This window comes from Anas platyrhynchos, chromosome Z, assembly GCF_047663525.1.
Source record: "Anas platyrhynchos isolate ZD024472 breed Pekin duck chromosome Z, IASCAAS_PekinDuck_T2T, whole genome shotgun sequence".
Lineage (NCBI taxonomy): Eukaryota > Metazoa > Chordata > Aves > Anseriformes > Anatidae > Anas > Anas platyrhynchos.
The window spans coordinates 44,995,045-45,018,578 of NC_092621.1; the positions used below are offsets into that span (position 1 = coordinate 44,995,045).

At 38.7% G+C, this 23,534-nt stretch overlaps 1 protein-coding gene across 9 annotated transcripts in view; it reads left to right on the forward strand.

Moving 5' to 3' along the window:
- The window catches only part of AOPEP (aminopeptidase O (putative)), a 200,532-nt gene that overhangs the window by 124,158 nt on the left and 52,840 nt on the right, over positions 1 to 23,534 (forward strand). The window lies entirely within an intron of this gene.

Below are 23,534 nucleotides of genomic sequence, written 5' to 3' on the forward strand. Positions count from 1 at the left end.
TGTGGAGGAAAGGTTGCTGACAACTGTGGGGGAATTGCTTCTTGAAAAAACTCGTCTTCTAAACAGTTAAGTTTGCAGAAACTGGCTGTACATGCACGTCTCTGCGTTTAAAGAAAATTTGAAAGTAGCATGTGCTGGGTAAGAACTGTGTAACTGGTAGTGCTAACTGCACTCCAGGGGCATGTGAACCAGTGGGGAAGCTTGTGTAGAAAGGTGTGCTGGTGCTCTCCAGCATGGACCCTCACGCAATGGATTAATGCAGCGTAATGAATTTTATGGATGAGAAGGACTCTCTAGACAAATAACTAAGAGTTCTTTTGCTTTTCTCTTTTTAAAACTTCTTTCCATTTCAAATGTTTTACTGCTCTTTCTCTCAAATGTTTTTTTTTTTTTTTTTGGTAGCTTTTACTAAAATCTGTTTTTTCTGCTTCTGTTTCAGTGATCTTTCTTCTTCTTTGTCTCTTTTGCTCATCTTCAATACCGTTTATTACTTCGTATTTACTCTTATACTTTTTAAGTTCTTCCTTTTTGCTCACCTTATTTGATCTAGTACTCTAGATAATTGTATGACACTCCCACATTCAGACACAAGTGCATACATGCATTTCTGCTTTGGTCAACCTTCTTGTAGTTTACTCCTTATTTAATCTTATGCTGTCTCTTTGTCCCTGTAATTTAGTTGGTTGGCAAATTCTTCAGTCAGTATATGTATTGGTAAAGAATGTTGTTTATTTGAGAAATGTAGAGGAGAGTAAAAGCAAAGGTTGGAAAGGATTGGTTAAAATGAGTGTTCTGCTATGATGAGACAAGTGGGAGAAATGCTAAGCATTATATTTTTTTTTTGTTGTTTTACTGGACTGTGCCTGTTTGAAAAGGTTTCTGTTGTCCATACCAATTCTGAGTGTTGGAAGAGAGTCATCTTTCAGTCTGACTAGTGGAAATGTAGCATGCGATACGTATCCGCTGTCGAATTTGAGGAGAAACATTTCTTTTTATGAGGAGAGTAATTCACTTTTACATGAAATGCAGTATTAAAATATAAAAGATACTTTGAAAGCACTCCTGTGGCAGTAAAAGTGTCATAAGATGAGACGCCAAGCGTACACAGAAGTTAGGGAGAGAGCATTGAAAAGTGTATATATATACAGTAAGGAAGCTGATTTGTTGCAAGTTATCAAACTAGAGGTTGTCTGCTTTCAGTTTTAGTTTGATTCTGTACTGAAACTTTGAGGGATATTTCAACTTCTCCAGAATAATTTCTTCTGCTTTATTGGAAGTACGTTTTTCATGTGTCTTAAGTTTGTGTTAGTTTACACAAAATTTGTCTTTGATTTTTTTTTTCCTGGTGGTTGTTGCCATTGATCATTCACTTTCTTCTCACTCCAGAGGTTTGCAGCTGTAGTAGTATTTAAGCTCTGTTAATAACCTGAACAAAAATTACTTTGAAATAGTAATTAAAATTTTAATAAAAAAATTAAAATAAAAGTTGTGGTATGTATGACTAATACCAAATGCTATACCTCTTTTGTACTTTAACAACGAGATCACCAGTGTAACTAAAACACAAGAAATCATTCTTGCAATTCATTATAACAAGTTGTGATGTTACACCTGAAGTAGAAAATGTTTTGATGTCTCTGAAGAGAGAAAAAAAAAAGTAGAAGAAAATACAGTGTGCTAAGAGAGCTTCCATTTAACTAGGGAATTTATTCAGGATAATGTTATTCTGCTAATTCAGGTGAAAGAATAGTAAAATACAAGGCATTAAAGTTTCTTTAAAACTTTAGTTATTATGTACTCTCTGTTTTCCAAAATGAATGCTTTTACTTTAATCCACCAAGCTGAGAATCAAAGCAAGGACCAAATCTGAAATACGTATCTCGCACTAGCACACTGCATACAACCATAGCACACAACCATAACAGCTAAAGAAAAAATATAACAAGTCCTAAAGTGTTCTTCAGGAAGTGTTCAGTGGAATCACTTGTGGTACCTTACATAGCCAAATTTTCCTAATCCTACAGAACTGGAGGAACACTCCGTTTGCTGGTATCCGTTGTTAGCAGATAACATTTATTTCCTTTGTCAAACATGGAGAGAAAATTAGAATGGACATCATGCATAGAGTAGAATTGCAGAAAATGTTAAGTCATTTTAGAAATAGTGTGTTGTTTTAAAAAACTTTCCCCCTGAATACGTAGGAATGCAATTTCAGGCTGTTAACATTAAACATTTTCAGTGTTTAGCTTTCTATCTTCATAAAAAATATCTATATTTATGGGTTGTTTGGAAACTGTAATTGTACAGCTCCAAAACACTTTATTTTTTAGGATTGCCCTGCCTCAAAGCTGACTTGAGATGCATTTCAGAGCACAAGCAAATACCTGTGCCTATAGGTAAAAATATACACATTAAAAAAAAAAATCCAATTCTGAATCCAATATCAGCTATGTCTTATATTGACATGATACTACTGAAAACGTTGTTTTCCTTTTCAATAGCACCTGTCTTCATTAACAAGTATAAATGTATAGCATATTTCACACTGAGTCTCCCAGATGGATATTATTATTCTATTGTCAAAGGTTGAATATTCCTATTAGGCCCCATTCAAGCTGCAGTTTTAGATCAATGCTGCAACTTATCACCACACATACAATGATGCACCTGCTCCCTTTCAGAGTCTGAGGTGACAATTCCTAAATTATGAGAACTCGGGACAGCATGGCCATGTGCTGAAATAGTTTAAAGTTTACAGATAATTACATCACTGGTAATTATGGTGGTTCAAAGCATTGGCCTGCTCCCTCCTGTGCAGTGAAAGATTAAGGTCACTCTAATGTAAAAAATGAGACTTGTGAAGGAAAGAAAAATGAAGTTTTAGTGGAGGGTTTTTTCCCTTTTGATTTGTAGAAAGAACTGGTTATACTCCTGTGATAGAACAGTATTTGTTAATCAGCCTCATTGGAGGCATTTGAATGAGGCAGTGTTTGCGTATGTTATCACATGATAAATTACTGCAATCTACTAATGTCACCAACATTTGAGTCTATTGCTGATTCTAGTTAAAAAGTCATTTTTAGTGGTTGATATGGGCTCCTTTACACCTTAGCTTACAAGTACCTTTTGTCCTTAATTAAACAGGAAATGGAAAATGTGGGAACAGTTTTGTTCTTTCCAAAATAGCAGAAAGCATTTGATTCTTTTTAGTACTTCTCAAATGTTTTACTGTCCACTTCTTATACAGCTAATTCTGAGTGGTGGTGTAGTGAGTTTTGGGGGTAGAAAGACAGTTGTCTGTTTCAGGGCCTTTGCAACTGGACCAACTTAACTATGTTTGAAAAGTGTAATGCAGTGTATTGAAATACTCCATAAATTGTCTTCCCCAGTTTTTCATAGGTATTTTTTTGTCATTACTTGAGAATATACACTTGGGCATGGCAGTTGAATAATTCACTTGGTCTAAATGTCCCAAAGTTATTCCTGAAATACCTGACTCTTATGACTCCAAAGGAGTTTTAATGGGTCTACTGGCTCTAATATGCTTTATTTAAGTATTAAATGTGTTGTATTTGTATGACATTTATTACTCATGGTCCAGAATAGGCTTAATAATTTCTCACTGATGATTCTTAGCTATTGTTCTCATTCTGTGTCTTTATCAGTTCAGATTATGTTCAGATACTTTATAATGAAAGCACATGTAGGTGTTTGTAAATGTAGATATTGTCATTTAAAGGAATAAATACATGAGTGCAGAAGGCAAAGCCTAGAGCTTTTACAGAACTGGTTTTAAAGATTTTGGAAGTAGTTAATCTGCTTTTTCATGGCTGTAGCCCTTAATAGTGGCCATGGGTGCTTCTTACAACATCACCTTTCTGCCCCCCATCTACCTACTAAAAAACTCTTAGATCAGTAAGGTGGCCCTTAAAAGCACGTAAAGCCTGTGAAGGCTTAATTGAACAGGCAGACAATCAAATTCCTAAAGTTGTGTAAATTATACTGTGCTTATTTTTGTCTATGCTGCATATATTTCCTTGTTTTACTTTTCTTGTGGTTGCAAATGTAGTGACTACTCACAACTGTCTAGCTCCTGTCTTCAGATGCATTGCTCACAGGTTTTATGTGACCTGTACAAGCATGAAAAATGAAACTACAGTGTCTCAACATTACCATGGATATTTATAGGTTATCAGTATAGTTATCTGTGCTTCAGTTTTCCATGGTTTTGATTCAGAAGTGATTGTCAGTGGCGATTAATAAAGTATAAGAAATTTGTTGTCCGCCTGTACTATAGCTGTGTTGTAGTTAAAATTAGCCGTCAAGAAAAGCTTTTACCCAGAAAAATTACTGATCAAAAAGAAGCTTCAGCAATTATATTGTTCTGTACATGTCTTTCTTTCCATTCTGCCTTTAACTTAGGCATCCGCTGGCTGTTCACACAGATTTGTTAGTGTTCTAAATCAGCCGAATTCCTGTAACTATAAGGAAAGTCCAAATTAAGGCAAGACAGAAGTGTGAGCTCCGGGAATCTGAACAGATGCGTGAGGGAGATGTTACAATTGTCTCAGCCACAGGAAACTTTCCTGTTGACGCTTTGAGCACATGAAGAAGTTTTGTCATGAGACACAAGTTTCTAGGGAATTGGATTTCATTACCTTTGCTTCCTACAGAATTTACTGTTTTGATTTTATGAACCATATTCTATCTGCTATTCAGGTGACGTGCCCTACTTGCGTTGAACATCCACATAATGAATTTGCCTTACAGTTGTTTTTTTCTACTCCACTCTAATACATGAGAAGATAGGGGGTTAGGACTTAGCTGGGAAGACTGATGAGTATCTTACTTATGTTGTCACATCTGTATTGCAAAAGGAAATGAAATAAGGTTCTAGAATATTAAATGTTTCCATGCCCGGGATCCTGTTTATTTTAAAGGAAAGATGGCCAGGTCAGGGCTAGTTTTGTAATAACTGTGATAGTCTTTTTGTTTGAATTCAAGAGATTTCTGTGTTTTGACTTTAGTTCTGATGAATTTAGTAAAGCTACTCACACGTGTAAATGCAGGCCTTAGTTATTCATTCTAAAGATCATCTTTCCAAGAAAACACTTTATTGGTTGAAGGACAGATCTGACTTCTAATTTCCTTGATTGTCTTTACTCGAAGATGTGATTTTTTTTTTTCTCTCTTATAGGACAGAAGAAACAATTGTGTAGGACTTTGGGGCAGGTGCAGAGATAATAATAAGGGGGGGGGGGTTGTAACTGTAGAATTCCTTTGTTTTAAACTCAGTTTCCTTTCATCTCCTGCCACTTCCCCTCTCCTGTAAAGTAGGTGCCCTTCCGAGCATATGCCAGCTTATAAGGTGGAGTTTGTCACCCAAATTTACCCTCATTGTGGCTTGATAAATTAGGTCTATGTCTCGACAACCTTATTTTGTGTTACCATGAGTAAGCCTCCTAGGTTTACAAATGCTTATAAAGAAATAGAAGGAGATACTTTTATTTTTTTTTTTAATATTCTCTATTTTGGGGCACAGGCATTCACATTTAGGAGAATTGATTGCTTGAAGAAACTAAGGAAGTCATTGATAGGAAAAGTGGTTTGGACCTACTTGAATTTATACATGCAGTTACATGAAAAGATGATGTATTATTTTTTTTAACCAGTGTAAATAATTTATGTATCATACTTTTATTCTAATACACCCCCTTATTCCGCACCATCTGTAATATTTTTCTAGGAATTAAGCAATTGCTCCTTGAAAAACTGCCATGTCTGTTTATCAGGACAGGAGAGGAGACATAAATAACAACAAAATGCTTTTCAATATTATGTTCATTGCTCCTATTTTTACAGTTGCTCTAAGTTGCCGGTTTGAGTTGTATAAAATGTAGAGATTCTAGACTTCTCAGAACATAAAACCTAGTAGTGTGAAGACACAGTTATAATGTGACTGTATGTTTACAAAGTGTCTTCCGTAGAAGGAGACGGGATGCCATCCAGAGGGACCTTGACAGGATTGAGAGGTGGGCCTCCGTGAACAAGGACAAGTGCAAGATCCTGCACATGGGTCAAGGCAATCCCTAGCACAAATACAGGCTGGGCAGAGAATGGATTGAGCACAGCCATGAGGAGAAGGACCTGGAGGTGTTGGTTGATGAGAAGCTCAGCGTGAGCTGGCAACATATGCTTGCCAAATGCAATCCTGGGCTGCACCAAAAGCAGCGTGGCCAGCAGGGCAAGGGAGGGGACTGTCCCACTCTGCTCTGCTGTTGTGAGACCCCTCCTGGAGTACAGCATTCAGCTCTGGGGCCCCCAGCACAAGAAGGGCATGGACCTGTTAGAACAAGTCTAGAGGAGGGCCACGAGGATGATCAAGAGGCTGGAGCACCTCTCCTACGAAGACAGGGTGAGGGAGTTGGGGTTGTTCAGCCTGCAGAAGAGAAGGCTCCGTGCAGACCTAATAGCAGCCTTCCAGTGCCTAAAGGGGGCCTACAGGAAAGCTGGGGAGGGACTCCTTGGCAGGGGGTGTAGTGATAGGACAAGGGGTAATGGCTTTAAACAAAAAGAGTTTAGATTAGATATAAAGGTTTAGATTAGATATAAAGAGGAAATTCTTTGCTGTGAGGGTGGTGAGGCACTGGAACAGGTTATCCTGAGAAGCTGTGGATACTCCATCCCTGAAATTGTTAAAGGCCAGCTTGGATGGGGCTTTGAGCAATATGATTTAGTGGGAGGTGTCCTTGCCCATCACAGGGGGGCTGGAATTTGATGATCTTTAAGGGATCCCTTTAAACCCAAACAATTTTGTAATTGCTATGTGCCTTTTTTTTATCTAAGAAAATCATTAACAATGCATGAGATACCTCAAAATACATGGTGTTTCTAATATCACTGCTGCAGGGTGGGGAATTTTAACACAGTATGGTGGAGTGTTGGGCGGCATGTTTCTTAGTTCAGAAAACAGAAATATGCCATCATCTTGTGCCTGCACAGCATAGAAAGAGATATGAATGAGCTAGAGGTAGTGAAGCGTTACTATGAGAAATAATAATTCTATATATAATTCATTATTACAGAGGTATAATTATCTTAACGATGTATGTTGCTTTACAGCTATGTAAGATAGAAATGTAAATGTAGGTATCTCGTGTGAATGTCCTGTGCCTGGTATACAGTGGCATGTAAGTAAACATTCAAAGGGTTATATTTAGTTAAAAGTATCTGTTCGGGCCATTGAATTTCCCTATGGTTTCCTGTGCAGTTTGTCAGGGACACAGGGATGTCTGAAAACCAACTGTTTTCTACTTACAGAGTTTATTTCATATCTTGCACTTGTTTTTAATCAGTTAGAGCCTGTGAATGCCCTGCACAGGAATCTGTTTGAAGTGTTTTTAAAAAGGTTGTGTAATACCAATGACCTAGATGGCGTGTAGACACTAAGTCTTTTCATTTGTTTTCTCTTGTCCAGAGCATTGAGACAGGAAACATTCTTAGAATTATTTTTAGATTTTTAAAAGTCAACCTTGATTTCCTCTTGTAACAGTAATCCTTTGGCTAGGTCCGAACGCAATATTGTTCACTCTTTCATGGTGTCATATGCTTACAATTCTTTATTTTTGGTGCCTCATTTTTAAAGAAAGTACGCAAAAACTTCAGTCTATATTGGATTGTCATACTTGAAATGTCTGGGTACAGAAGAAAGCACTCCCTGATGTGTCCATGATTCTTTTCACCATGGGTCTAAATCAAGCACAGTAGGTGAGTTGATTTTTTTTTCAGACTGAAGAGATGATCATGTCTAAAAGACTGGACATTTTCTTGCTCCATAATTGTAGTGTTTTTATGACATCGCATTAATTGTGAGAGAAGGATGGCTAAGAGAAAAGTAGTCTGGAATTCTTGTCTCCCTGTTACCTTATCTTCTCATTTCCCATCTGAACTGAGAAACGATCTGTAGGTATGAACGTATCTTATGCCTAGGCCGTAGTGCTGCTGTTGCTTCAGCCGGCATGTCTTGTCTTTTTCAACTGAGGAGAAATCGGATGCATCACTGTGTTTCTGTAACTGCTACCTTTCACTCCTTGTACCATTTCCAGTGTTAAGATCTGGGAAACCTCTTCAGAGATGTGTTTGTCTCTGAAACTCTGCAATACGTTGCAGTTACTGAAACGTGCTATCCTTTCTTATACCACATAAATGAACTATGCTATTTGGAGAAGGTGAGCAAGACTGAGTTCTGCTTCTTTTTGATGTAGAGATATACTTAGCTAAATGTTTTGTTACTTGTCAAGCCAAGTTAGTATTTCTAAACCATACTGAGATTGGTAGAGGTGATGGCTCTGAGAGCCTAGGGAATGTCTATTTGGTGGTGGTGGTGTCTGAGCAATGACTGATGGTTTTCAGCAAGGGAATTACAATGGTATTTGTCCTTTGTGCTAGACTTCAGCTTTGCAGTATCTTAGTTGTATTCATCTTGCCATACAATGTCATGTTTAAAAATCATATGCTAGCCAGTGTTGGACTGTGTTCCTTCCATCAATGAAAAGCTAGTTTTTCAGCTTACTGCTTCCTGAATCATCTTTATCTGAACGTGTTTTTTATTTATGTGGCTTGTTCTAAAGTTTGAGAGTAATAATGTTGTAAAATTGTCTGGATGGCAATGGAAATCCCTTGTGACTAAACAAATCTGTGGAAGAGTTACTTTTGGAAGACTATTGTATGAGGTTTAATTGGCCATAACATTGTGAGTATTTGTTAAATGTTTATGAAAACCTGACCGTGGACAGAAAAACATGAACTCTTGCTAACTTGCCTGCAGATTTCAAAAAATGAAATTCATTTCACAGAGGAGAAACTGGAAAATGAGAGGTGGATCAATATATTGTTGTCTTCATTACTATGATTTTAGTTACATTTACAGTTTGTACAAAATTGGAGTGACAACATGAAAAGTGACCAAGCCATGAAGTGTTATCAACACAGATAACATCCTTGAGATTTTGTCATGCTTGTTGGTGTCTTGGCTGAGGCGATCCAGGAAGGCTTGTGAAAAGAATTGTTGATTGTAAGTTGAAGCTCAAGGCTTTCTGTTTGTGTTCTCACGCCCTGCCCCATTACCTGCATATTACACTGGGGAGGCTTCTGTTCTCCTTTGGGAATATTACAAATAGTCCCATCGTTGGCCTGCAAAGCACTCCAAAACTGGACATAAAAGTAAAGTTGCTTTAAGTTGTCATGGGGCACAACAACCCCATGCAATACTACAGGCTGGGGGAAGAGTGGCTGGAAAGCTGCCTAGCAGAAAGGGACCTTTGGGTATTGGTCAGCAGCTGGCTGAACATGAGCCAAGCCAGCAGTGTGCCTAGGTGGCCAAGAAGGCCAAGAGCATCCTGGCTTGTATCAGAAGTAGTGTGATAAACAGAACCAGCGAAGTGATTTTCCCCCTGTACTTGGCTCTGGTGAGGCCACACCTTGAGTACTGTGTTCAGTTTTGGGCCCTTCGCTACAAGAAGGACATGGAGGTACTCAAGTGTGTCCGGAGAAGGGCAACAAAAAGCTGAGGAAGGATCTAGAGAACAAGTCTTATGAGGTGTAGCTGAGGGAGCTGGGGTTGTTTAGCCTAGATTAAAGAAGGCTCGAGGGAGATATTACTGCACTGTACAATTACTTCAAAGGAGGCTACAGTGATGTGGGGTTTAGGCTCTTCTCCCAAGCACCAAGTGATAAGGGAAAATGGCCTTAAGATGTGCCAGTGATGGTTTAGGTTGGACATTAGGAGAAAGTTCTTTAGTGAAAGAGCTACATGGCATTGGAACAGGCTGTCCAGGGAAGTGTCTGAGTCACCATACCTGGAGGTCTTCGAGAAATGTGTAGATGTAGAACTTTGTAGCATGGTTTATTGGTGATCTTTAGTACTAGGTTAAAGGTTGGACTAATGATCTTAGAGGTCTTTTCCAACCTGAATGATTCTATAAGTTACATGTAAGGAGAATTTGGCTACCAAATTTTGTGTTGTTTGCTTTTAATGCTAGGAGATGGGGAATAGAAGTAAAAATAGAGGGGGAATGTCAAGTTAAAGATGTCCTTACAAGGATATCCTTCATATTCTAGAAGCTAGCGTATGGTGCAAAAGGCTCTTTTCCTGTTTATTGAATTTATTACCATCTTGGCTTAGTTAAGAGTGGACTGGGTGGGTGTTTTGCAATGCAGACTCTTTTTCCAAAGCATTGGCAGAGATTTAACAGTAATCCAGCTGAGTTCCCCTAAGGGTTTGTGAGCTAAAATTCTGACTTTCATATTAAATTAGGCATAGTTACAAGACAAGAGTTATTTGAAGTTTTTGAGAAGCATGTGACTAGCAGAGTAGGCAACTGGGATGCAAATTGTTTCATGTATTTTTTCTTTGTTGCGTCAAAAATTTATTCAGGATGCAAAAGGTTCTTATTGAACTTGAAGGATCTCTCCTCAAATTTTTTTTTCAACCTTGAAAACAAAACAACCCTCTCAAACTACCTCCCTCCAGTTTCCCATACTTGAGAATTGCTCCCTAAAAAGGGCTTACCCCTTTTTGCTAGGCTACATACAACTATCAACTAGATATGTTTTTCTTTTTTTTTCCTGTTTATACCTCACTTGTATTTTTGAAGTACTTTAGCAGATGTTGTCGTTTATGTGATAATGTCTGAATTAACTTCCCCTTTCTTTCCTTGGCCTGTGATTCCTTTTGACAGGGTGCTAGAGCCATTTCTGCCAGTATTATGGGTTATGTCACGAATTAGAATCATGAAGTACATGTTGTTGCCTGCAACTTAAGGCAGAAACTTCTTATAAAACTTTGAAATGACCTGTCACCACACAACATTTTTTTTTTACTCAAGAATTGTGTTGTACTTTAACAATAGTGTAGTAACTCTGTATTTGATGTGTTTAGTTTGATGTGTGATTAGAGAAAATGATAAAAATTCTGGCCTATCTACATTTGAGTCTTCCCTACTGTTACTGCTGGATGGTTCCATTGTTGGTGTCAGGTTTAGCAGCACTGGGTGATTTGGGGGAAATGGAAGGTAGAGAGACACAATCACAAAGTCAGTCTTTCCACAGTGTCAAATGCAGTCCTTTTATTTTCATTTCTTGTCTACGTGCATTATCATGTTGTTTTTTTTTTCCATGTTTTCTTTCCATGTTCTCTACCCTGAGTCTCTTCTTTAGTTCATAGTGAAGACTTGATTTTCAGCAACCTATTTCCTCCGTTTGCAACAACAAAAAAAACACCTACCATGAGGGTGAAGACTCCTTTATAAACAAAGAATGTTAACAGATACAACATTGTAATGAATGTTTTAAACCATGGTCTTTACATGGTTAACATCTCTATCAAGCTCTTTTTTTCTTCCCTGCTTTACCTATGGAAAGAAGAGGGAGAAGGAGGAATGTTAATGTTTGCTGGTTTGTTGTTTTTAATTGAATAAATTAGAAGAAAATACATATTTATCTACAGAGCAGGTCTGCACGATTACCAAGGCACTTGTCCTTATTTCTTTTCTTTTTGTACTCTTATTCGTGTCTTCTTATGGATGATGATGCTGAACCATGTGAACTGCAGAGCACAGATGCTTCGTGAATGTGTCTGTGATAATTTTGTGAAGGATTTAGGTGGTTTTTGGATGCACAGAAATTACTAAAACATAAAAACTGAAATAACATGAAAAATATATTGGTTTCCTTTTAGCTCAAATAGAAGTGGAACCTCGTGATGACACCTTGATGTCATCTGCAATGAAACAATATTGTAATTTGGAGGTGGGAGTTACATATGGCCCAAAAGCCTATATATACGTTAGCTCAATCCAGTAGCTCTCCCAGTCATTTTAGATGCTCAAGGAAGATTCACTTACCTGAGGAGGACTAGTGCTTCTGAGGTAGGCCTTTCTCTTACAAAGTAAGAGAAGGTAGGCTGTTGTAAAATAGTGCTGTGGCTTTTCTTGCTTTGTTTTGTTGTGTTTTTATCAACCCACCTGGCAATAGAACAACTATTAATCACCCAGATCGAGTGTTTTTACAGTCTGCTGGTTGTTTTGATGACTGGACTGAATTTTTGGGGAACTCAGTAGATAAATAGAGCCTTCTAGATCTTAATTTGAGTATGGACAAGATCAGTAATGGCTGAAAACGAGCGGTATCTAAAGGTTGCTCAATGTAGGTTTCTCAGTAGAAACTGTTCCTAAAATAGCTAACAAGGAAGCTGGTTTTACTTAAAATCCTTTTTTGATTGTTTCAGCAAAAGCCAAGGATAGGGTAGATATGAAGATACGGAACATCAGAGGTTCTGAGTTGATGCTGATGCTCTCGGCTTTGTATCTTCTGTAGGCTTTAAAGTTATTCCTTATGAAAAGAAAAAAAGAGCTAATTTTCCATTATTTACTCTGGGGGTTTTGTTTTAGTGATGTATTTCTTTTTTTGTCTGTCTGTATATGGCATTCCTTCTGGGTATCTAAAGAGAAGATATATCTGAACTGAGCAAGCTGTATATGACTGTGTATGTGACTGTGTATGTTGCATGTAAGCCAAAGTAAGTGATCAGTCAGAAATCTTTTAAAAATGACATTTTTTAACATTGATTTACAATTAATATGATTGTTTAATGAAGGAAGGCAAGAAAAAGCTGACTGACTTTCAGCAGGAGCTGGCAAGTTTAAAGTGTGTGTAAGAGAGCTTGCAGTAAGAAGTAGTGAATTTACAGTCAAAATGTAAGTAATTGAGAGTGGGCTGAGGGAGATGCACAGTTATTAAATCAAATAGAAGGAAGAAATATTTTTTAAAAAGGCAGAAGTTAACCTGTGTTTAAATAGGATCCAAGCTGTGAGTTATCAAGGGAAAAGTACCCATCCTTGTTAAGAAAGGCGTTGTCCCAGATGGGAATATTCATCTCCCAGGGGGTGTTAAGGGTTTGCAGCGATTCCTATCCTTCACAGCTTCATGGCTGGTTTTCAGTTAGGATATTTCTGCATAAATTGTTTTGAGTTTTGTGTTCTTTCTAATGCCCTGAGCCCTATGGGGGTGCTCTGCGTTACAATCTTCCTTGACTCCACTGCTTTAAGACAGCAGATCTCCATTTGAAGTCATAATGAAAACCTGCATCTTTGCTTCTCAGGACAGCTCATGAAGTGCAGGTCAAGCACTGGAGTTCAGGTAGGGGGTGATGGTGGGGAGGAACTCGAAAATGACAGTGAGAACTGGAATTTATAGACACTTGGATCTCTGGTAAAGTATTTTTGGATTAACTAACTGCAAGATTAATTACTTCATAACAACAAGCAAACTGGTCTAACAGGGAGTTCCCGTTATTAGCATAATAAAAGTGTTAAAAATAGAATTCGCAGCAAACAGGATGTCGAGTCATAACTGTGCAGTTTCGGTTGCCCGGTGTTTATGCGACTGACCTCCTGCGCTGCGAGCAGGGAGCAGAGAGGAGCCGCATGGCTGTGAGTAAAATCCCCTTTCACCTGGCTGCACCAAGGTGGCAGCTCCCAGGGGCAGCGGGCTGCTGCCTGAGGTAGTGCGGAGAGGTGGGTTGTCACCTCCCAGGGACAGCATGCGCTGCTCCTGTCCCAGAGGTGGCACAGCTTGTTCAGAAAAAGCTGTTCTGCTTAGAGTCCTGGTGGGTTGATCAGTGCCTGTCCGTGTTGCTAGTCACGTCAAAAATAGTGTTTTCTCTGTGTTAGTAATTCCAGATAGCCAATGTCTGGAGCCTGGAGAGTTTATTCCAAGCTACTGAACTCGTTTTACCAGATGAATTAACAAACCAACAGTTCTGGGAGATGGGTTGTGCTTCTCAGCCAGAATGACATAGCAAGCCCGCCGTGCGCCGTGGGAAATGTCCCTCACTGACCATTTAAAGTAGAACTATTAAGAAAATTCTTCAACTCTGTAGACAAACAGGCATGCCTGCAGCTTGAAGTCTGGACCAGACAGCAGTGACATTTCAGCCCAGAGAACAATTTCTGTTCACAGTTCCCTGCCTGTTGTATGACTGCAGATGAGACAGACTCACTCCAGAAAGCTCGAGAGCACAGAGCTGTTCTCAGTGCCATATGCAAATTCCTTTTTTTTTTTTTTTGCATCCATATTGTGAAATTCAGTCAGCTGTGCCAACAGCATTTAGCTGAAACCAACCTTCTCGATTGCTCACCTTTGTGTTATGAAAATTTCCGTGGCTTTCAGTGCTAAAAACCTTAAGTTTTAATAAGCTAATCCATGAATGCAACCAAAGACATAGTAAAAAGTATTTGAGACGCTACTTTTAAGAGTTGACGGCAAATATTAATGTTGACAATACTGACAGCACACTTGTGTAAAAAAAAAAAAAAAGTTTATTAAGGTTTCTAAAATAAGAAGACTCCTAAAGATTGTGTTATATGTATTTGGAAGAAACAGGCATTTTCAAAGTTGGCATATCTCAGTATAAAAACATTTTTTCTTAATTTTCAGCTGACTTTCTTCTGAGTACCATTTTAAGAACTTCTGAAACTGTTGAGCGTGTCAGAGCATATGTATGCAGTGTCTGTGAATGGATATATTCTAAAATTTTTTTCCAGGTACCTTGGTAAATAAAGTAATTATAGAAGTATTGATAGAGGCTCAGAAATTTCCCCAAATCTATGATGTAGAACAGCTGCCTGTCAGTAATAGACAAGACCTTTCTCAGAGAATGATTATGGCTGCCACGAATTGGTCTTCTGGGGGGAGGTGGAGGGCGGGTGTCAATTTAGTGATGCTTCACTAAGGGTAGTAAAGCTACATAAAGATCTTTATTTTGTCTCCACTCCAAGTTCTTAGGTTTTGATAGTGTGCTACTTTTTGATTTTTTTTTTTCTTCCTTCCTCCTTTTAAAGGAGGATTTTGGCTTACAGAACCAGAAATTCTGTTGCATATCAACATATATATTAACACTGTACTTGAAATAAAAGTTATTTGAAATAGGTATTCCTGGCTTGCTTCTCAGTATCTTTTTGCCAAGCCATGTGTTTACTGTACCTTTGAAAAGCGGAGAGATAATTTTCAATTAACTGAAGGAATGTACAACATTCAAGTACCACGCCCAACCAGCTTAGGAGGACAATATTTTTTGTGTGCTTACATGCCCTTGAATAGTTAGGGGGCAGGTTTTGGGTTGATGTCAGTTTATAGTGGAAAAATACAAGTCTGAAACTATTGCTTGAGAAGGCAAAGTGTGTAGGTGAAAGCAAAATGCTGGAAGAACATATGGTACAAGGAGAGGTACAGCCTTCTTAAAGAAATGTAGCTGTTATTAGTGGAATGGGATTTACATAGAACTCTAGTCACGGTTTGATTTCTTCTCAGACTAGGGGTAGCTTTCTCTAACATTTTAGTTTATTGACTGACTTATATGGGGAAAGAAGGCACAGTGTTATATATGATTTGTCTTTTCCTCCCTTCCCTCCCCCAAAAAAGAAAAGTGTTTTAAGAAACATGTTTGTGGTTTCATAATTGGTTTCATTGTAACTTTTGTAGTTTCCAAAGTGTATTTAAAAAGAAATTCCTCTTAAAACTATATTTGATAACGCTACTTGTTTGACCTTGTTATACAGTAGACAAGATTCAGGGCTATCCACTGCATTTGATTATTACTGGAGGTTCTGGGAAGTTATAATTAATCCCATCTCTTGTTTAAATTCCTGCAAATCCGTGTGTAGTCCTCTGCAAGAACAATTGTCTGTTCCTCTGCCACCTATGCTTCAGCAAAGTAACTGGGCTTGGGCAAGAATGTACACACGTTTGGGTCTGTGACAAGAGGAGATGTGGGCTTAATTCTGAAAGAGTGGGTTGGTCTACATCAGATGTGCTCAACACCCACAGAGGGTTTTCTTCCTTCCTCCCCACCTGATGTCCTCACCAGCTGTCCCGGCTCACTGCCCATGGAGGCTCACATGGCGTGGTGTGGGCACAGCTTCACTGACAACCTGACTGATATTTCTGAGAGGCTGTGCTAGGGGCACAGGATGCTTTACTTGAGGTTGTGGGGATATATCCAGGATGATGCCACGTCTGAGATGGTTTGAATCTTAGTCATCAAGTCCAGGAGGTTAGGTACTTACATGTACGTACCCAAGACTACGTGGAGAGAGTGGTCAGGGTCTGCCTTTCTCCCCGCCGACCTGTAAGATTGCAAGAGCTAGCCAGCTCACCAAGCCCCTTCTGCTTTGAAGTAACCACAGTACTTCTCCAGAGGCTCCTCTGTCAGCCCAGTGCCAGCATGGAGTGTCTGTCAGCCCGTCACTGCAAACAGTGGCTAAAACGCTGGATCCTGAAGTCTTTGAATATTTGTTGAGTCTCAGCATTATCACTAGGGACTGTATAAATTAATCAGATGGATGAATAGCAGGACTTCAGGAGAGGAAGCTTTCAGACAAATACCAGGAAAAAAAAATGCAACGTGTGCTCATTCCTAGGTTCTGGTACTAAATGATCACTGTTGTCTGTCCTCCCTACCCTCTTGCCTCTTGGAATTAGCAAAGCTGAAGGTTTATGTGTTTTCTATATGTGTTCATGGGGCAATGCAAATCAACAGCTATAGTTTGGTCAATCTGTAATACTCTTACCTGACAGGAGGTTTGGAATTGATAGTAACTTGGTTATACTTTAATGGGCCACTTGGCCTGATATAAATTCTTTCTGCTTAATTGTCAGTAAATACTTATTTTTGTTTTTATTTTTTGACCTTTTATGAAAAGAAGAAAAAAAAAAAGGTTAATACAATTGAAATCTCTCTTTCGAGATTCAAGAATTTGTTTTCATGGGTCAGAAGATCAATCTTCACTTTCCATTTTTGTTTGTACCAGAGGTCTGTATGTGAAAGTGCAGGGTATAGGCTATTGAATGCCGTTTTGTAAAGCAGAGCGCATAAAAGAGTAAAAGCAGCTTAAATAACCCAAACTTTATTTTGTCTTTTGTTGGTCAGACATAGTAATACTGGGCCAATTTCACATAGTTCTACAGTGATGTGCTAATTGCAGGGTCTCAGTCCTTAACGAAAGTCATTGCAGACACGATGCTCACGTGCCCTGTAGCTCCACTGTTATCGCTATATACCCCGGTTGAAGGACTGGTCATTTCTCAAGTGGCAAGAAAGGTGGAAGGATTGAAGAGCTCAGATTTGTCTGAAATTACTGCAAGTTTTAATAAAAGAGGTGAGTGCACACTTGCTGTTGTGGAAACACAGCCACTAGATTAATGTTTGCAGATCTGGCCTTTAAATTATTTTTTGTGGTTTTAAGTTTGCTTTTGAGTATGGAGTTTAAATGTGAGGACTTGGGTAGAGCAGGTACATCCCTCAAGTGTGATAGTGAAATGCTGTCTAGTCCCCTGTTACCTTTTGTGCTTCAGTGATCCAATGTTTTATAATCCACTTAAAGGAGTTGCTTTATGCAAGCTAGAATACAGTATGAAAATGAATGAAAAGTATTCTTGGAATGAAACTATGTTAATTTAAAGCAAATGCCCCTATATACATTTTCTCTTACGAAATTGTGAACTGGTATCAACTGTGTAACTTACAGAGCGCAATGGCATTATACTGGGTGTAAAATAGTATAGGAGATGGTGCTCAAAGTCAATTTACAGAGAAGCTTGATAGTTTTGTAATTTAGTTCACATACTTAAAATATTCGTGCTGCTGTATTTTAGCCATGGCATGACAAATAATTTTAAGTTTTAAAAGGTCGTGGAACAAATATGTCAGCTATTGTTTTAGTTTTTAATTCTCCCCCTTCTTGAGAATATTCACTTGTGTAAACAGGAAGGTAATTGAGATATTCCAGTAATCCACTGTAGGTTCACTCTTTGTGCCTTTAAAAATTACAGCAGGTAGATGTAAACAGTGTAAGTTGTTCAGCAAGCTGTTTAGCATGTATGGATAGAATGGCTGCACCCATCATTTTCTGGGTATTCATCTACAGTGCAGAAATACCACATTATATTGTAATATTGGAAAGATTGGTTTGGAGAGGTTGGTGTAGGATAGCAGCTAGAATAGTCTGTTGGGCCACACTGTATTGGCATGGCTGTAAGAATAGTTAGTGACTTGAACTTTTCATAGTTCTTTACAGATATGGCCAGTACTTTGCTTTCATAGAAAAAGCACATCTGTAACAGGGAAGAAAAATGATAAGTAAAAAGTTAACTGCAAAGAAAAAAGAAACCTAGGTTTAGGCTAACATGTGCAGGATCAGACATCTGTGTGCCAGATACACACGCTTTCGGGAGTGTTTCTGCTCAGTGGTCTGCACAAGATGCTGTTCTTTATTTAAGCCAGCCTTAGATGGGTATCTGTGAAAGAAGGAGATTACAGTTCAGACAAATCATTTTTCGTTCTTAACAATTCCTCCATCTCATCTGCCTTTCCTGTTTTTTTAGATATTTTTCTCCACTCTTATAGAAGGGAATCAGATTCATATGAAAGGACTTAACTTCCCCTAAAACTGTAGTGCTCACTGGAATTAGTCATTCTTCTCTTCTCCGAACTAGTAGAATCTCATTTGTATATTAACAGTTTTGCTATTGTTGTTGTTTTTACAAAAGTTTGCATTAGTTCAGTGGTTTATCTATTATTCTGCTCGGCTTACTCCAATCATGTCCTTCTGAGCTGCTGAATACCAACTGCCAAATAATTTTCTGCATTCCATATTATTTTTTTTCCAGGGAGGATGGCATGTATGCGCAATACATGATTTCAAGGCATGATCTTACAGCCTGTGGAATTGTTGACTGGTTTCATCTTAGGCTGAATTTGTCAGCCTTAGGATTCTCTGAGGTGCAGAATTATGAGTAGCTGGTGACTCACGTCCCAGTTGGTTTAAGAAGTCGTTCTAGTGCCGTACAGATTTTTTTCTCCTTTCTGCTATAGTCCGGGCGCTAGTCTGCCTTACGCTTCCCCAGCACCACTACCAGACAAGAGGCTAGATTTGAAAGTGTATTCCTCAGTCCATTGCATAGCTATCAGTGCCAGCCACAAGGTCACTTACTCTGAGTGTTTTATCTAAATTACATAAGTTGTTCTTTCTTCCCCTTTGCCCGTTTACTTAATTGTTTCCTACAATGATATATGTGCTTCAAGGACATTCCCATCTGATTTCAGAGGAGAGAAGAAAGCTGATCAGCTCCCAGGAAATTCTTCTGGTAACTGCAGGGGCTGGGCTTATGATATTGTGGTATTAATAGATGCTGTTAGAGACTGTTGTGATGCATGCTTTGTCTTTCACCTTCCAAAAAGATTAGAGATCATTTTAATTGTGGTTCTCATCAAATATGCTCACATAGAGCAAATTTCAGTGTAAACGTGTTTATCCATATGTCTTCTCTTGTAACTTGGCTTATTTACATCAGGTATGACAAAGACAGATGTCAAAGACAACTGATACAGTGAATGCCAGTTACAGGGAAAAGAGTCAGTTGCCATTGAAAGATAGCTTGTCGATTGTTAGACAGGAGGAGTTTCACTCTGTAAAAACCCTTAAAATACCTGAAAAATGAATTTACAGTCAACCACAAGACACAATTCCTGGGGAAAACTGAACTTCTCTGCATCTAATGCTTCTGGAACAATATAGTTTTGTTACGTGATGCTTCATTGTGTTGAAGTGAAGCTCAGGCTCTTGCAATTTTATCATTCTCTTACAGCGGCATCAAAGGTAGGACAGGGGTGTACCCAAAAATAGGAATCAGGATGTGCAAATCTGGTTCACCTTTTTGATGTTGGTGAGCTGACTGCCTTTTGGTAAACTAATCCACCTTAGGTTTTCTGCAAATGACTCAGTATGCTGCTGTGTACTTCTGTACAGATGAACCCTCTGGAGGTCTTTTCCAAGCTTAATGAATCTATGATTCTGTTTCACTGGGTATCATAAAGAATGTTCACCTCTGTGGTTCCCAGTGTGTGACCTGTAGTCTGGTGTTGAGCAAGCTGGTTGGGCATACATTACTGGCATTATCTTGCAGTTTGGAAGACTCACTATCCCTCTTTTCCTGTATATTCTGGTACTTTTTCAGAAATGCTGTACATGGACACAAAACCAAAATGTTTTTTAAAAAAAAACCAAGTGTTAGAGGTCATTCAAAATTACATATTGTTGCTTCTGCCTGCACTGCATCAGTTCCTCAAATATTATCCAGTTACAGCATGTAAACTTGTATAAGGGAAGATTAGTAGCTCAGCTTTCACTGCAGAGTGTTTCATGAACAAAGACTTCCTGACCACATACTTTTGTTTTTTTCTTACCTTCAAGTAGGATAATGTAATGTGGTCCGTCATGGCAGGACAGATGTAAAGGCCTGTCAGGTTGTGATTAGGTCCTGATCCAGGCTTTAAAGTAACTCGGGATGTAGGGCTAACTGTTGAAATACCTTGTGAGAGGATAAAAGGAGATTCAGAAATTTCCAGTACTGTATTTTGTAGCTTTCTTTTGTGGAAAAAAATGTTAAGAAAAGTCAGGGTAAATGACGGGAGGGAAGGGTGAGGGTGTGTTCTTTCAAGCGTTGCGGAAAAACTGTATTCAAGCCTGAGGTTTTTGTCTTTTGTTTTCTCAAAAGTTCGGTTATACTGGATGTGGATGCGTTTAGGCAGAATCAGTGCTGAGGTCCACCCATGTCATCTAGTCATCACTAAACTACGTGCTGTGAGACTGGCCTGCTGCTTGGCCCCTCCCACAGTCCGCAATATGAACGATATTATTAACCAGAGAGAAGTACTTCTCAGACTGTCTTAAGCACTAATTTAAAACACAGGTGGAATCTCTTCCCAGCTTGGTTAGGTACAATACATGTCTCACAGTCTAGTAACTCACAGTATTCAATTAAGCGTGCTGCATGTGCGTCATTAGTTGTGACAAATTACACTTCAGTAATTAAGACGAGCCTTTAGCTTTCAATACAAATAACAGAAATCCATTTAATTGTTGATTTATTTTTGATTCGTCTATTTTTGATAGCTAAAAATGCTGTGGCAAGTGTGGCTTGGTTTACTCAATTTCCTCTTTGTGAAAAACCTGATCAGGCGGGGCTTTTACCACATTAGTCTTACTAAATTTTACCAGTCATCAGTTCTTTTGCAATGAACTTCGGCATGTGATAGAAAAGAGAAGGAGACAGAGACAAGCTAGCATTTATGGTGACTTTGGGTAAAAGTGTGAGGAGCCCATCACAGCAAGAGCCTGTAAGTCTTACTGTCTGCATGGGATGAACAAGTGTGCAGGTCTTTCTTGTTCCACCTGAAATGAAAGTGGCCTGAGGAACAGATTCTTTTTGATGTAGTGAACAACATTAGAGGGCAGGAAAATCTTCACTCTAGTGCTTGTTAATTGTATTAACTCTGTTCCAGGATTTTTCCTGTAGTGTGTCGCTTCTTTCTCAGGCCTTATGTTGTTGCAGAAGCAAATACTGTTTCTTTCTAAATATTTTGCTGCACGTAAATACATGCAGGTTGTGTGTGTGGGTCGTGTGTGCTAGCATGCATCAAACTTGTGGAAGTTTTTAAGATTAATTTTTAAGATGTCCATCTCTCTCTGTCATGGACTGTTGCAGCTGTCAGGAGGAGTGGATCAATGAGCAATTAAATTGGTTGAGATCCTTCTTTTTTTTTTTTTTGCCAGTATTTTCTGTTAGAAATCTTCCAGAATTTGTCAGAGCTTACAGGCTGCTCTTTCCATGAGTATGCATGTTCCTTCCAAGTTTCCTTATAGAACTGGAGAGAGAAGTCACCTGATCAGCTTCTCCAAACCTTCCTTGTGTTTTTCCATGGTGTGCACCATTACGTTCATTAAGCTAATCACAGAGAATGAAAATGAGCAGAAGGTGTTATGCCTGTGCATCTTACCCAATCCATTTGTTCTTTGGGATCTGATAGGCTCTGAGGAGTTAACAAAGATTTGAGATTTGCAGTCACCATCTGGCCCTCTGTTGGTTTGTCCCTCTGTTGCTCTTTTTCTTTTGTTCTCTCTTGTCCTTTTTCATCTCTGCACCTCTCTTTCTCAGCTGGGTGGGAGAGCTGTTCTAATATCCTTCTGCCTCATAATAAAATGTAAAGAACGACCTCTTTAAATCACTCCTTACATTCATCGCAGGAGCACCCTGTAGTTATGTCAGCTGGGAGATCCCAAGTGCAGTATGTTTTATTGCTTTGCAGGCCAAGAGGTCGTGCAGTGATGGTGATCTTTGTTGTTCTTATTTTCTACCCAGTGTACAGCATCAAGTGCCTTCCAGATGATGAAGGCAAATCCTTCAAAGACAAGGCTCAGTGTTCTAAACTCTGTGAAAAAAAGGAGGCTATAGATGACTTCTTTTCTTGCAAATAACGGAATGCAGTGCTTCTGCAGGAGTACAGGAAGAACATTAGTAATCCTTGGTGCTGTTGTGCAGAGTAGTTTCATATGTTCTGCAGAACTATTATGCGTAGTGGTACAATACATCATGCTTTGGAAAGTTTTCCAGCTTTGATAGTGTAGTTTGGCCATGTTTTCTGTGTCAGAAAGAATAATGTGTAATATCCTAACAGCCTCTGAAATTAAAATACAGCTAAGAAAAACAAGCCTGAACCTAAATTGTTAAATTAATATATCCTGATAAATTTGATTATGTGACTGTCCTAAGGATAGGGTTTGATCTCTGGAGTGACTTGTGAGACAAGCCTGGCATAGTTAGCTGAGAGGACTGTTGGTAAAATGCAGAATATACCAAACAGCTTTCCATTTGGTGTTTTTTAATCCTATTATCAGATATTAACTTGTAATTTTAAAAGTGAGACTGTGCTAATGTGTTTGCTGTTGAGAACTTCGTGCTTTTCTTAACTCTGCTTTGTTGCGCAGTGCTGAAAGTTGGTATGGATCAGACTTTTTTTTTTCCTTGATGATTTGTCTGATATGAAGGAATCTAACTTCTGTGAACTTTCATAATTTCAATATGAAACCATTTCACTCAAAATACAGATTTTGGAATAGGTGATGTTGATATAGTCTTTTTTCCTTTTCTGAAAAGTTTCAGCATGAAAAATGAAACATTGCATTGCCTGTCAAGATTTTTCACGATGCATACCTTGTTACAGTGAGTTCAGTTCCTGAGGTCTTAAGCATGCTGTTTTTTGCATCGATACCATATTCACACCCAGTATTACAAATGTGTACTGACTAAAAGTGCTCAGCCCAACAACAGTAGCAGCAATGTCAACTCTTCTCCTTTTTTTTTTTCCTCAGGTAATATAAAAACTTTCCAATATTGAGCATCTGTGCAGTGTTCTTACTTCTCACTTTGGTAGGACCTGAAGGCAATGTAAAATTGAGTCTGTAGAGTACTAGCATAAAATTTTCCACTGTGAGATGGTAGTTTCCTAAGAAGGAAGAGAAGGCAGAAAATACAGATGTCCATTGGTTTATTAATAGCACTTGAGAAAGTGTCTGCTGTACCTGTTTTCCAGGGAGCATTCATTTCAGCAGTGGAGGGAATAAGGAGGAACTAAAGTC